General features: G+C 29.4%; 1 protein-coding gene across 4 annotated transcripts in view; it reads left to right on the plus strand.

The window, feature by feature from the left end:
* The window catches only part of LOC105208563 (uncharacterized), a 268673-nt gene that overhangs the window by 63404 nt on the left and 187824 nt on the right, over positions 1 to 17445 (plus strand). The window lies entirely within an intron of this gene.

Raw genomic sequence — 17445 nt, forward strand, 5'->3', positions numbered from 1 at the left:
TAAATTGTCTGGGGGTAAAACGAATTGACAACTGACCCATGACAGTTTAAAAAAATTATAGATAATTTTTCCGTTGACGGTTAAGAATTGACAGATGACAGCTTAAAAAAATTTAGTTAAATTTTGACAGCTGATAAATGACAGTTTACAAAATTATAGTTAAATTGTCTGGAGATGGATAATATGACACCCTTATAGATTTTTTGTAGATAAACTGTCTGGGAATAGATAAGAATTGACAGTGTCCGATGAAAACTTAAAAAATATAGATAATTGTCAGGGGATAGTTATGAATTGATAGCAGACAGATGATAGATTAAAATCGATAAATTATTTCTATTTAAATATTATATATTATAAATACTTTTTTATAATAGTATATTTGATAAAGATGTGTAGTATAATTCACAATATATTTTAGCCTTTCTAATACTTTACATACTGAAAGAATAAGGTCTAAACGACACTTCTAAGTGTTAAAATTTACAAGAGTATACTTCAGATACTTCTTTGAAGATTTTTGATTAAAATTTCACACCATAAAATGGGTTTTAACCCATAAACTTTAAGCTGGTTTAAAATATTTCCAGCAAAAATTGTAATAAATTTATATATAAAGTAAAGATCCATTTTTTTCTAGAATATATGAAGGATTGAAAATGTGTAAAGCATAAGCGCTGCAAAACGGACTGCATGTCAATGATAAACACAAACAAAAAGTACAAACAAACACACAAAAAGCTGCCAAAAACTGCGCTGAAAAGTGTGCAAACACCAACTAAAACAATATTTATGCGCAGGGCGAGCACAGCTGAGCAATGTTTATGCAACGCAGCACATGAGTATGTGTAGCGGTACATATACAAATATACTCAGCGAGAGAGAGTAGGTAAATAGATTGTGAATCAAGGTGGCTTGTTTGCGCGCACAGCACAGTAAAATGGCAGCAAAAGCCACTTTCCGACGCAAATACAACTCTGGCTGCTTGAGTGCATGAGTGTGAGTTATCAGGAGCACACCTTTTTTCGTTAGCTAAATATAAGTGCCTTTAAGTGTCTTAGTGTTGCACTACTACTATCTAGCGCAAGCAGCTGTGCGCGTAACTGCCATTGCACACGTTTCATGGTCGACCATCATACTCTCACTTAAGTATATGTACCAAGTAAGTACAATGTAGTCGCTGCTATTACTTTCTACTTCATTGTGCAGCTGACAACTGTTTTTGGTAGCGCACCGTTACCGCACACGCACTCACTGTAACCGCAAACTTTTTCAACTTTACTTCCCGTGTGCAAGTTTTAGCGCTGCAAGCGCAATTAAAACCACCAAACGCAATTCATCTTGCCGCTTCACGATTGTATTTGGCACTCGTAGGTTCGAAGGTTGCGAACGCAAAGTTTGTTGACCATCTAATAAAAAGGTATAATAAATAGTTTTGACATTTGCGCTTGATGAGGGTTTAACTGACTGCTGTTGATAGTGATTAGCGCAAAACTGTAGGGATGAAGGTAGTATTTAATGGGTGGTAACTTTTGAAAACTGTAATGCGTTTGCGTAGTTTTGAAGGTAAGCGGTGTATGATAATTCAGTATTCATTCATTAAAAATGCGTGGAACTTCAGTTCAAAATTGTTTAGAAAGTGTTACGGTTAAAAATTCTGAATGTTTTACAAAAAACTTAGGTGAAACTTAAGTAAAACTTAAGTGAAAGTTAACAAACTTTGGAGGAAATTTCGTGCAAAATTGCTTACCCAAATGCAAAGTATTTTTTACACAGAATTTAAGGGAAACTTGACCAAAACATATGTAAAAATTAAGTGAAACTTAACTACTTATGTTAAGAAAAACCTTTTTAATATCAATTTTGTTTTAGAAATAATTTTAAACAAAAACTAAGCATTTCTTACGCAGAATTTAAGTGAAACTTAAGTAAAACTTAAGTGATATTTAAGTACTTATGTTGAGAAAAAAATTTTAATTTCAACATTTTTTAGAAATCATTCAAAGCAAAATCTAAGCTTTTCTTTCCACAGAATTTAAGTGAAACTTATGTAAAACTTAAATGAAACTTAAGTACTTATGTTAAGAAAAGCTTTTTTTCACATCACATCAAATTGTAGACATTTTCGAATGAAACACAAATTTTCCAGAGGTTTTTTGTTTTGAAACTTAAGTAAATATGAAAAATTATTAAAGAAAAGTAATTTGTATAGACTTCAAGTCAAATCTGAATGCAAAAATAGTGAAATTAAACGTGTGTATATATTTTCCCAGCATAAAGGTGAGAATTACACTTGTTAGCTTGTTATAAGCAAATTGTATTTTATACAAAATATTAAAATCATCAAAATTCTCAAAAGTCACTTAAGCAACATTTTTGAATGAAGTCAATTTATTAAAGCCCGAAAGCACTGTAAAGTGTATTAAAACTATTATAGCGTAAAATAAGAAACAACTCATATAAAACTTATGCAAAACTTACGGAAAACTTAAGAAAAACTTAAGCACTTTAGTGAACATTTTTCATTTTTAAACCTATTAGTTGCAAAAATAACACAAATTGAGCAATAGTTTGTTGCAAACTTAAGTGCGTAAGCCAATACTAAGCACTTACTTATTTTACTCAAGCATCAATTGACGTATAGGCAAGCAACAAGATACACTACTCCTCCAACTTTAACATGTCCGGTGCACGAACTAAAAGTGCTTTGGTTAGTGTTAGAGCTGATTTTTTTTGCCGCTCACCAGCTTGTTGTTGTTAATCCAGCAGCAAGTACACTCGTAAGCCTCTAAGTGTGCTTGAAGTGCTTCATTTGTATTTCATTTCCTTTGCTGCACAAGTGCCACAAGCACTTTTGATTCTAACATACACAGTACATACATATGTGACATATGACAGTGTGTTGTGTCCAGTTAACCGGTCGCTTGTCAGCATGTGGTATGCATATTTGGACACTAATATGGAAAACGGAGACCGATTGAATGCTGCTGGCAATACAAATTGCAAACGAGTGATGACTGAAAAATTCATACTTCATGCATGTGTACTGACTGCTGCAACGTCAGCTGTTTGCGTTCTTGAATGGTAGTATGTAAGTAGGTAAGCATACGAGTATGAAATGAAATTCCATAACGACTTGTTGTTGGTGCACAAAATTCAGTCAGGATATGTAGGAAAGGATATGCATATGCAAAGCTCTCTTCTTTATCATTTTTTTAGAACTACTCAGTCTGTTATGTGAGCACAATTTCGGGTCAAAAGAGAAAAAAAGAAACAAAAATTATGCCAAAGAATTTTAATACACTCATGTAAAGAGAAATTATTACAAATTTTATTTGCATTTGTTTTTGTATTTTAGTGAAGCGCTGCCAGCAGTCCTGGTTGTGTCTTTTGAGTCTTCTATTTAAATTCATGTGCTTCTAAGCATTATGTGCCGCACTCTGCCAAAAACACGATGAGAATTATGCGCAAAAGTTCATTGCATACTTTCGAGCGACAAAATGTGTAACGAGCGCAATTATTTCTTGCTCAGAATAAATTTCTTCTATTTTTTTGGCTGCAAGGATACGCAGAGAGGACGAAAAAGTTGTAAATGAAAAAAAGATATTTTGTGTTGAATTGCATTTTCATTTAATTTGGCATGCAACCGCTAGAGAAATGTGTGTGCTTAGTTAACTTTGAAGCATTATGTGTGACAGTTGGGTGAAGGTACCCAGTAGGAATTTGAAAGAAATATTAATTTCCCTCAAAAATGATAAACAATTAGTTTGATGGGGGAAGAAACAGTGGATTTGGACTTTTGGACAAATACTGTTAATTTGAATTTATCGATATACATTAAAATTCGATAAAAAAAATTATCGATAAATGAAAAACATCGATAAATAATAACTGGCATACGTTGAACGAAGCACGAAAAATGGTAATTAATAAATATCGATAACTGATATAAACTATAAATGATAATTTATAATTGACAAATTATATGTACATACATGAAGAAAAATAAAAAATAAACGATAAATATCGATAAATGTATAACAATGAATTATAAATATTTAATTACAAATATTAATTAAAAATCTCGATAAATAGTATATATCGATAAATCATACGCATCGGTAAAGATTAATATACAAAAATAATAATTGGAAACTGATAAATCACGAAAAATGCCAAATAAAAGGTAATAAGTATCGATAACTGGATTTACATAATAAGCCATAAGCGATAAATGAAACCGTAAAAACTTAAAGTTAAACGATAAAAATCTATATTAAAATATAATTAAATTAAATTAATTAAATAGATAAAAAAATAAAACATAAAAATATACAAGTGAGGAAAAATAAATATCGATAAATGGAAAATGATAATTACCAAATGATATTCGACAAATTAGAAACAATAAATTTCAAACGATAAACCATAAATAATATACGATAAATTATAAATGAAACATTATAAATATTAAATGATAAGCACCAATGAACAATAAATATAAATATCGATAAATGATAAATGATAGAAGATAAACGACAAACGACAAACGATAAGAGACAAATTATAAATTATAGATGACAAATAAAAAATATTAATATTGATTAATCATAAAAGATGATAGATAATAAATAGTAATAAAAGATAAATATCGATAAATTTTAATATCAATAATTAGTAAATATCGATAAATAAATAACGATAAATTATAAAAGATTTACGATATCAGGTAATTAACGAATACAAAACGATATCATACAAACAATAATTATCGATAAATGGTAACGATAAATTCATGATAACTATCTAACTTTATAAAATTCGATAAATATAGAATAATAAACGATAATTATCGATAGATTATATATATCTATAAATAAGAAATTATTGCATTGTGATCAGGCATATTCAGCGCTCCGCACCACTTACCCAACTAGGCTGGAGACTAACAAAACTCAAATAAATATGACGAAAAAACTGTAACCATCACCAAAATCGCTCAAAGCACCAACTACAGCAATTGCAATTACATGTATAAACCCTCTAATGACATGCAATTTTTGTGAAATTACGAATTGCAGCAATTTTACAGACACCCTTTAATAGCTGGAACACATGCCAGCGCCAAAGTGTGTCACAAATTTCGATAAAGTTACGCCAAAACTAAACTGAAAAGGGAGGAAAGTTCAAATTTATGTGTGGGAAGCTCATCTTTGTATGTGTGCGTATGTTGGCGTAAAGGTAATGAAGCCATGCCGAAAAAAACTTTTTCAATTTGTTTATGAATGCCAATGTAATGAGACTTAAAATAAATTATAGTTGAGACTTTGAGTAAAAAGTTAATGTGTAACGGAAGCGGAAGAAAGTGCGAAAGTTTCAATGAGCCAGGGAAGTCAACCGAATGCACTCAAGTAGTTAAGCGCAAGGAGAAATCGAAAGAAAATGTACGAACATTTCTGACATTGAAAGCGCGTGCCGCACTCGCGAAATCATAAGTAAAATATCAAGGAATGCTGGCGAAAATAATTGCTGTCTGAAATTGTGGCATGTACCACAAGGCAGCGATGCTTAAATTAATGTTATGGACATGTGGGGGAATTTATTGATATCAGAAATTTGGTGCTAAAAATAGTAAAGAAGAAATTATTAAAAATTTTGAGGTAGAAAAATTAAAAAAAATTATAAGAAAATAAAAAAAACTTATTTTGGATAAAACAAAAAATTGTTGTTTCTTGGTAACATTTTTTTTTTTGTTTTTTTTTGGTAACATTTTTTGTTAGATAATTAACGAACGAAAAAAACAATTATTTGTGAAGATTTTTTATTTTCTTTTTTTTAATTTTTTTTTCCATAAATAGTATTTTTCGAATATTAATCATTGATTTTTCCAGAAAATTTATAAAAAAAATTAGGAATAAATATTTTAAAAATATTAGAATAATTTTATTCATTTTAAAATTATTAAAAATAGGAATAAATATTTTAAAAATATTATTCCTTTTGAATGTTAATTTTGGAATATTTTAATTTTTCTTTCCGTTAAATTTGTTTTTTTTTAATTTTTTTCTGAAAATTTTTTATTTCAATTTTTTTTTAATTTTTTTTTCAGATTTGGAAAATAATGAACCAAAAAATTATAAACAAATGTTTCCTTTTTGGATTTTCTATTTTTTTTTCTTGAAAATTTCTTAATGAATTAAAAATATATTTTAAAAATATTTATCTTTTTGAAAGTTAATTTTTGGAATTTCTGTTTAGAAATTTTAATACAAATATTTGTTAAAAAAATCTAAAATAATTAGGCAAACATTTATAAATAAATGTTTTAAAAGTAAATTTTGTAAAGGTTATTTCTGAATTTTTTTTTTCAGAAAAATATTTTTTTTCAGGAAAATAATTTTTTTATTAATTTAAAAATTTTATGTTTCTTTTAAAATTTCTTTATATATTTTTTTGTTGAAAATTTCTATAATAACAAAATTTTTTCAAAATTCTGAAGAATTAATTAATTATTTTATATCCATTAAATTTCATCTATTGTGTTTCCTAAACATTTATTCTTAGTATTCTAGCATTAATATTAATTGAATTAGTAAATGTCTCTTATTTTGTCATCTAATTGAAATTAAGAGCTCATACTCTACCCTCACTTTCACTGCTGAGCCACTTTTCTACGGAATACATTTAATGCGCCTGTTGCTATGCAACATTTTTCGGCAATGTCACATATTCATTATTTGCACGAAACTCGATTAACAACCCCCCAAATGCGCAAATGAGCGCACAAATATAAATGATTACATTTGATGATGCGACAAGCAGAAGTGATGGCCAAAAAATGATGAAAGGTAGCAATAAAAGCATCAAAAATGACGATGATGTAGAGGAGGAAGTGAGTAAATTGAGATGTAGAAGGCGGGGAGACTAAGCTAAGGCAAAACAAAGCAAAGGCAACCATCAATCCTCGTTCATCATTGTCACACTGTGTTGGTGTTAATTTCATAACGGTAAACACACACACCGGTGGAGAAGAGGCAGGGACATACATGAGCATATGAGTAAGCAAATATAACAGACACATAATAAACAGTTATATGTAGTTATGTTGAGTGAGTGTGAATGAAAGTAGTCTGTATTTATTTACACACCTTCAGTCAAAAACAAAGTAAACTCAAAACCTGAAAAAACAACAAAAACTGACAGCCATAAGCGTTGAGCAACAACTCACACATCTCTCGACGAGTTCCATTTGCCATTTGTATTTCATATTTACATTAATGTTGAAAGAAAGTGCGCACAAATGTGCTTAAGGTAGTGCTTGTTGTTGTTGTTTTAGTAATTGAGGGAGTGTATGTATGTTGTTTCCCGTGAGAATGTAATAAATATTATATCTCAGCATTTTTTTCTTGTTTATTTCTCATCAAATTGATTACTTTTTTCTACCGCACTTTAGCTCGCAGGCATTCACTGGCTCACAGAAACTCACATATCAACAACTCATATATCAATTTTTAATGTACATAATGATGAAATGGTCCTTTGCTTTAAGCGTAAGTAAAACAAAGCAAATACAAATGCCGGGTAAATAAACAATGCCTAAGAGAAATGCTGAAATGTGCCAAAATTACATTTTATTGCATACCCAACAGGCGCTGTGGCGCTTGAGTAGAGTGTGGGTTGTTTGCTGAAATTAAATTCAAGTGCTTTAAAAGGGTTGAGAGTGATGCAGAGTAGTAATTTCACGTAGATAAATAGAAACAGTTAACTGTTATGATGAAACTGTTCTAGTATGTTGAACCATTTTCTTACATTTTTTTCAACTAACTTTTATATTACTAAACTGTTATACCACCAAACTGTTAAAATAATTGAGGTTAAACTTTCAAATAAATTCAAATATTAATTTACCATCTGTTATAAAGTGAGGGCATCAATCTGTTATACTCAAAAACTCGTATATTACATCCTTTTGTTAATGGTACTATATGGAATCTGACTTTTGTAATTGCTGTATAAAAGCTCAGTTTTGCCTCCAAAAACCTTTAGCTAAATCCAAAGCTTTCTTTGAAACATCAACTCATAGTCGGGTATATACAAGAGCTCCGGTCAGTAGTGAAATCTCCTATCGGAATTTAATATATTTTTCAAATAGAAGCATAATACAACACTAAAGAGATTAGTGTGCTCTTAGGCAGGGAGATAGATATAGAAATAGAGAGATAGAGGTAGAGATAGAGGTAGAGATAGAGATAGAGATAGAGATAGGGATAGAGACAGAGATAGGGATAGAGATAGAGATAGAGATAGAGATAGAGATAGAGATAGAGATAGAGATAGAGATAGAGATAGAGATAGAGATAGAGATAGAGATAGAGATAGAGATAGAGATAGAGATAGAGATAGAAATAGAGATAGAGATAGAAATAGAAATAGACATATAGATAGAGATAGACAACGAGATATAAATTGAAATAGAGATGGTGATAGAGATAGAGATAGAGATAGAGATATAGATAGACATATAGATAGAGATAGACATATAGATAGAGATAGACATATAGATAGAGATAGACAAAGAGATAGAAATTGAAATAGAGCTGGTGATAGAGATAGAGATGAAGATAGAGATAGAGATATAGACAGAGATTGAGATTGAGATAGAGATAGAGATAGACATATAGATAGAGATAGAGAAAGAGATAGAAATTGAATAGAGATAAAGATCAAGATAGAGATAGAGATAGAGATAGAGATAGAGATAGAGATAGAGATAGAGATAGAGATAGAGATAGAGATAGAGATAGAGATAGAGATAGAGATAGAGATAGAGATAGAGATAGAGATAGAGATAGAGTTAGAGATAGAGATAGAGATAGACATATAGATATAGATAGAAATAGAGATGGAAATTGAAATAGAGAGAGAGAGAGAGACAGAGATAGGTATAGGGATAGCGATTAAGTTAAGGGGTTGATAGATATAGGGATGGTATCAGTATAATGCAATAGTATAGAAGTAAATACAGATAAATGGATAACGATGTAGTTAGTGCGATATATGACGATAAAGATAACTTAAAATAGTAAAAAAAAGGTAGAGGCAGGAAAAGAGATGGGGAGAGTGATAGAGATAGATAGATAGATAGAGATAGAGAAGATAGAGAACAATTTTTGTACACAAAGTAGGTCAAGAACGTCCCACAGAGTGATCTCTAATTAAAAGATAAGTATTTGGAAAGCTTTAGACTATCTATATGTATCGTCATGCTTGATTTATTAGGTACAAATATTGAATTGAATATATTTTAGCTCCTTCTGTAGAACCTACTACTAAGACGGCATACATTTTGTACTATTATGATTAAGATTGTAATAGGAAGAAATTCATTTTTAACCCCACTGTCCACAAAGAAAAAAAAAAAAACAGATAATAAATTATTAATGTATTTTTCATTCGCTGACCGCTTGTCATTGACTAGTATTATATATGTGTCGAAGATATGTAGCAATCCTAAAGGAAAGCCTAGGAAAACACTACTATTATTGATAGCATAAAAAGGTCAATCAAAGGGTCACTCAACACATACATCACAAAATTAAAATTGAAGCGGAAGGCAAACATTTTATGCCACATTTACTTTTATTAAATTGTCAGCTTAAGGTGGGTTGGCTGCTCTTTTTTGCAAGTTCTTTTTTTTATTATTCTAAGGAAAAGGATGAAAGGATAAACTAGGAAACGAAGGAAAAGAAAAAAGGTAGGCGTTTGCTGGCTTGAAACAAATGCGCTTTGAAAATAAATATAGTTATGGGTTGACCAATGATGGATGCCACAACTATAATAGATGAATAGATATATATATATATACTTAAGATTACTTGAATGTGTATGATTATGAGTAGGGATGAGTATATGTGGATGGGAGGGAGTATATATACATGTGTGAGTATAAGATTGAGTGCCATTTGGTCAAAGTTGCTACCATATTGATTGGCTTTTGAGACAGCTCAGCAGCAGGTATATAAATATCCAATGCCAAATAAAGAAATACTCATAAGGACTCAGGTGTGAGTAAGAGTGAAGGTAAAATAATATTTATTGAATTTCATGTGCTTAAGCTTCCCTCCAGACCAACAGGTTGAGGTTCATGCTCATCGCCGCATAAATTTCTGCTGACCTTTGTAGCTGTGTGTTGAGGAAGATAACTCATTTCGCATATATGCTTAACGGCAGAAAGTTGTGAGCTCACACACACAGTAGACTAACTCCAACGCTGACACAGCATAGTTTTAATATTTATACAATAAACTCGCCACATATGCCTCCTTTTTGTGCTTAACCCAAAGCGCACAGCCAATAATAAAGCATAAACTCTCACAGACACACACGCGCAACCAACTGTGTAATCACCTGCCACACACTCACGAGTAGAGAGTCCTTTTTTGGCCTGCTTAATATTTTATACACAGCACTAAGCACTCACACCGTCGCCGCTGCTAAATTAGTTTTGCAACATTTATTAGAAACTTTTGTCGCAAACCTCTCTTTCTCATTCACTACCTCTCGCTCTCCATCTATATCACTCTCTCGGGTGTGTGTGTGTGTTAGCTTAAGAAATGAAGTTATCTGGACTGCCGTTAGTAGTGCACACACACATATATGTTTACTTTTCTTTGTAAATGCTGTTAGCCAGTGCATTGTAAACACTTTCAGAGACATAAATATTTTCAAAGCAAGCAAAAAACAACAACAATAGCAACAAAAATAAGACAAACAAAGAAAAACAAATAAACTATAGCTCCCTCCTACCAATTTGTTTGGTTTTGGAGCATAGGTTTCTTGTAGTTTTCGGCAACTTTTTCCCTTGTCAAAGTTAATTTGAGGATTTAATTATTTTTGCTTTCTTTAACAAGCTTGTCTGCTGGCATTGGAGTGGTTGGAAGTAGATAAATAATAACGAAATACTGGGTTTACGTGTGGAGAAAGTGAATTGTGGCGTCGGATATGTGTAATTGAATAGAGAAAATTCTTTTCAAATAAGCAAATTACAAAAAGAAAATTAAAAATTTAAAAACAAAAATACAAACAAAACTATAAGTAAAAATATTATGAAAAAATTAAAATTAAATTAAATTAAAAATTAATTAAATTAATAAAAAAATTAAAATTTTGTTATATAATTCAATATTTAAAAAAAAAATTTAATACATAAAAAAACTTAATTGAATATTTGAATTTTAAATTATGGAAAATTACAAAATTTTGCAAACCACTTTTTTCTATTTTTGGAAAAAAGGTTTCCTGGTTTTTTATATTAAATACTAAAAACAATTATTGTTATTCAAAAATATTTGAAAATTCCATTCCAGAAAAACAAAACTTTCCTTTAAAAACAATTATTATAATTTCTAAAAAAATTCAAATATTAAAAAAATATTATTATTTTTTCAAAAATTAGAGAAAATTTAAACAGTTTAAATGTGATTTGTACTACTTAAACAATTGTTATTAAAAAATATTTCAAAATTGTATTCTAGAAAAACGAAAGTTTCCTTTAAAAAAATATTAATAATTTCTAAAAAAATTCAATTATTAAAAAAAATTATTATTTTTATATGATATATTTTTTATTTAATAAAATAATATTTCAACATTTGAAATTAAATTAAATTGTTAGAAAACTACAAAATTTGTTTACATAAAAAATTATTAATTAAAAAAAAAAAAAATTGGAAAAATATGTCTCAAATATTTTAAACTAAATATTATTTCAACGTTAGAATTTCAAAAAAAAAATTCCAAATATAATTTTTTTATTTTTGATTATTTTACATATTTAAAAAAAAATAATTGAATAAAGTTTTTAATAAATTCCGAAAAAATAATGCTTTCGAAAAGATGTTTCTCAATTTTTTTTAGCTTAACATGTTTTTTTTTCAAAAATTAAAATAAAAAGATTTTAATATTTGAAAAATAAATGAATAAAAGAAAATTATTTCTTATTAAGTTAAGTTAAGATTTATACGTACAAAATTGCAGTATTCAATAAAAAATTAGGAAATAATTTAATTAATAATAGATAATTTAAAAAAAAAAATTAATTTTTTCAAAATTTCCAAATTTTTTCTAAATATTTTCCAGAATTTATTATATTTTTATATATTAATTTTTTTATATTAATTATATTATTATATTAATTATATTTTAACCTTTTTTAAATAATTATTACACAATGCTGTATATCAAAATCAATATTTTTATATTAAAGTGTGAACAAAAAATTATTTAATTAAAAACAATCCAAAATTTTTCAAAACAAAAATTAAAAAAATTTTTTCGAGAATTTAAAAATAAAAAATGAAAATATTTATCAACATTAATATTTTTACTTTCATAGTAAACCAAAAAATTATTAATATTTTTTTTTAAATTCCAAAATTATTCCAAAAATACTTACAAAAATTTTTTTTCGAGTATTCAAAAATAAAAGATAACAAAAAATAAATTTTCCACGAATTCCAGTGTTAAATATAGAAAAATAAAGAAAGTATGATTTATACTGAAAGGCGGTAGTGAACTTACCTCCAGAATTATTGTCAAGATATATATGTAGTTATCAGGCCATTGAGTGCCCGATATATGAAAATATACTTTATATGGTATGCTTATAAATATATAGAGAAGCTCTCATATCAAATACTATAAACCAGTCTGCTCCAACCAGCATTTTATATTCCTGCCGACGCAAGCATACAAACTCACATACAACAAAAAATAAATCTGCCAGCAATTTAAACGCGCGCATTTTCTTTAAAATTTTCTTAAGTCTTTCATTCAGCCGTTTGCTGTTTACTTTTCTTTTGAATCTTCTTCAGACTCAGTTATTTCCCTCCTTTCACTTTACGCAATACCTTTAAGTTGAATGTTTATTTGTATACTTTTGCGTTTCCTTCATTCCTTCTGACTGTTATTTTAATAAGTATTTGTTGTTGTTTTACTTTTTGCTGGCTGAAAGCATTGCTTTATACGCTTTACATACTTCAGAAATATAAATAAAAAAATTGCGAATTCTTCGAATGCATAAAATTTACGAAAATTTCCATGCCGTCTTCTCTGAGTGCGGCACGGCGTATGAGCGCTATTTAATGGAATTATTTGTTTAAGGCTTGTTAAAGGCATTTAGCGCGAATTCATTTGCTGTTTGTCGTAGGTGAATATGCAAATAAATAGGGAATGCTCTACAGTTTATTATGGAAATGTGGCAATTATGCGGACTGTTATTGGATTTTTTTATTTTTTGAGTTTTTAAAGAGCTTTTAAATGTTTTAAACATATTTCAATTAAATCTTTGAGGAAGATGGGAGTAATTCTCTATATACCATAAGAAAATGTAAAATTATAATTTTTATTTATAAACAGGGTTGCCATATTTTTTAAATTGTTATTGATTTCTAAAAAATTGAATTGGTTTATAGCAATAGAGACATAATGCTTTTTACTGGCATTTTTAATCAATATTTTTTTAAAATAGGGTTTCCAACTTTTTTTATTAACAAAATGCCTTTCACTGGCATTTTTAAGCAATATTTTTTTTTTAAATAGGGTTGCCAACTATTTTTTATCGGCAACGAAATTATAGAAAACTCAAAGTACACCAGTATCTGATTGCGATGTGCTATGTGGTACTCGAGAGTATTTGAACTAGAATTTTTTCAAATGTAGGGTTGCCAACTTGATACTAATAAATTTTGAGGTACTAAATTTAAAAATATTTGATGTATCTACTATATATTTGAGACATTTTTAATTAGAAATTAAATTAAAAAAATTTGATAAAAAATACCTAATTTTAGCGATATGATTTTTTTTGATAGGATTGCCATGAAAAAAAATATTTTTTATGTTTGCCACATTTATACGTAATTTTTATGATTAAAAAATTCTTATTCTTAAAAAATTAAATATTATGTTCAAATAATGTAAAAGCACGAATAGGGTTGCCATACATTTTTTAATAATTTTTTTATAATAAATATCGAAGCATAAAAAAACTTTAAATGCTGTTGCCAGATTTTCCAAATATTTTTTTGTGTATTTAGAAATAGCTACTGCAGCTTCATACTACAATAAGTCCACAGAGCTGAGGTGGACCCCATCTTTCACTTTGTATTATTTTCGTCTCCCTCTGTCTCTCTTAGTTCGTGTCTTTGTCACTTTACACCTGTTTGTTATAATTTCCTCCTCCTGTCAATATAATCGCTCGCAGATTAGTCGCCATAATATTTCCTGCCACAACAACAATAGCAACAATCATACTTTCCCGCCACGCCCTCGACACCAGCTGCCCGCCTAAAGAATCGCATTAAAACGTGGATTTATTGAAACAAATTGATTTTCGACGACACCGAAAAATCAATTTAACCACAACAGCGGCCAACAATAGCAACTGCGCTTACTCGCTTCAAGTGATTTAAATGTCGAGAGAGTAAACAGATGTGCCGTTGATGGCTCAAAGGAATTATTTAAATTTATCGATAGAACCGTCGAAGCGGCGGCGGCGAAGATAGCTAGTAGCTAACAAATAGCACCAGAGATTATGCTAAATTAATCACTGCGCCTGAATGTAGGCTATACACCTGACGAATAGTCTGTAAGATGCCGTGGGGTAAGTGTTGTAAGAGATTACACAACATGGCAGGACAAAGCAGGGATTAAATGGTAATTAATGACAGTAGTCGTACAAAAGGAGAACAAGAAAAAATGGAAGAAAAACAGACACAAGAAAAAACAAAAGCAAAAACAAAACAAGTGAAATAATTGCAGACTTGTTGCGCCATAGTGACAAACACAAATGGCTGCCAAGCATTTACTGCATTAGGGCGAGTTGAATGAAGCTAATAAGATGAACGTGGTAATTAAGCACAGTGTGGCGTTGGTGATTATATAGCGCACAAAAAAATATAAGAAAGTAGAAAAAAAGTTCTGCTGTAAGCCATTAAGCAAGCAAAGACGATTTATTAACTTAATAATAATAATTACCGCTTTCTTGTTGCTGTTGTTACTCTAGCAACTGGCTACAGTTGCGTGTAAGTTTTCCGTCGCCAACTCACTGTTTATGCAAAAAAGAAAGTCTTTGTCATTACTTTTTTCGCCAGCTGTTGTCTGAGTTGATTAGGCGCAAATCTGTGTTTAATAATTATTAATGCGATTTTCATAAACACTGCCTGCGCGCTGCTGTTGGCAATGGTAAGGGGTAAGCGCATAAAAGTAGGCAACACAAAAAAACTAAGATAGAGTTTGTGGGTCTGAGAAGAGTATAAGTGGTAGTTTTGCTGAGGAATGAAGTTAGTGAGTCGATACATAAAGTAAAAGTAACAATTTAAGAGTCTGAACTAATTAAATAATAAGTTTTTGGGATGCATGATAAAAACTGTAGCATACATTAAGGAGTTGCTTGATTTTTCAAGAGTTTTCGATTTTCTGTACTTTTGTGAGACATTTAGATATTTTTGACAACATTTTAAAATAAAATCCCATGATTTAAGCGCGTTTTTGGAAGTTTAAAAAAATGTAGCATAATCTTAGGAGCTAGTTTTATTTTTCTTTAACTATTTAAGTTTTTTATCAATAAATACATTATTCTAAATTCCTTTTTCTCAATTTTAATCTCAAATCTAAATGTTTAACTGATTATGTGAAAATTATAGCATATATATAGGCGCTACTTGTTTTTCACAACATTTTTTTATTTTCGATAGAAATATGATAATTTTAAATGTTTTCCACAGCACCTAAACTCCAAATAAAATTTAAGCGTACTTTTATCGTATATGAGGAAAACTCGCAGCAAACCTTTAGGCGCTAGTTTTATTTCTCTCGAATTCTTTTAGGTTTTAATGGGTTTGTGAAAATTTAAACCCTTTCTTTAAAATTTTAACTTACAATCTAAATTTTTAATCGATTATATCCTTCGTAAAAAAATTTAGCATACCCACAGGCGTCACTCGCTTTTATTTTTATATTTAGTTATGTCTATTGGCGTTTATTGATGATTTGTGATATCTTTAAATGTCGCTAACTCAACTTTAACTAACTAAAAGAATATGATGACTTTGAAAAAAAATATAGCATATACTTACGAGCCACTTACTTTCTTAATCTAAAATTTCTGTTAGATTTACTATAAAACTAAATGCTTCCACGGAACTTCAATTGCAAATCAATAGTTAAGCAACTGTATGCATAACCTTAGGCGCTTCTTACTATTTTTTCTTCTACATTAAGTTGTTTAAGCTTCCTGTTAAATTTTTTATGATTTTGAAGACACTAAAAGCAATTTACCTATAAAAGCTAAGCGTTTTACAGTTTAAAGTGTGTAGTTTATGAAAGTTTGTTGCATAGTTATAGGCGCTACTAAGTTTTTATCATTATATTTAATTTTTAACTAGCTTTTGTTGACATTATCATAATTTTAAACGACAACTACTCAAAATCAATTTAATAAATATAGCAATTTGCAATTTAAACTATTAAAGCCCATCTTAAGTTATTTATGTGCCATAATAGTAAGCAACGCTTATCACTAGCATTCAAAGATACAGCACGTTGATAGCAAATCTACACTTTTATTGCACATATTTAGGCTTTAGTGCTACGCAACATCAATAATTTACATTAAAATGACGCTTATCAATAATAAATGCACGCAAATCGCAGCCAGCAATTATAGTTTTATGCGTACAAATTCATTTACTTACCGTTAACGGTACTTTAAATTTATAATTTATTTTCCTATTAATTTTGCAGAATTTTAGTTTGTCAAAAGTTTAACACACTAATTGCATATTTATCCGCTTAAGATATTTGCCAAGCACAAACACAAACAACAATACATTAAATATTTAGCTTTTTGACGCAAAATGCATGGCACTTAGCAGACATTTTGCATGTGTGTGAGTATTCATATGTATGTGTGTAAATGTGAGTATGTGTGGGTGTGCGTCGTTTCAAAATTACGCCTATGACCAAAAACTTGATAATAATAATTGCCTATGCAAGCATAAGAAACCGAAATGCATAAATTTGTGGAAATACGGACATGTGTGTGTGCGCGTTGCATACATTTAGGCTCGTAAATATTTACCAAAAAGCTCATTATTAATTTCGTACTTATTATGCGCTGATAAATATTTACATTTATTTATGTTAAGCATAGGTAAATATGGCACGCATCGCTGCATCGCTGCATCGCTGTGTTTGCTTATTTAAATGCTATCAAAATTTAATAGCTTTTAGGCGCATTGCATATAATTTTAGACGTAATGCATAAGTACTTTAAGTGCTTTTGCGGAAATTTCACTTCACGGAAGGTGGGATGTGAAAGAGAAGTGTGGGATTCTAGTTAATTGTATTTTGTTGATGGAAATGACTTCTTCAGAAAATTAGAAT

The sequence above is a fragment of the Zeugodacus cucurbitae genome, chromosome 5, assembly GCF_028554725.1.
Source record: "Zeugodacus cucurbitae isolate PBARC_wt_2022May chromosome 5, idZeuCucr1.2, whole genome shotgun sequence".
In the NCBI taxonomy this organism is placed as follows: Eukaryota; Metazoa; Arthropoda; class Insecta; order Diptera; family Tephritidae; genus Zeugodacus; species Zeugodacus cucurbitae.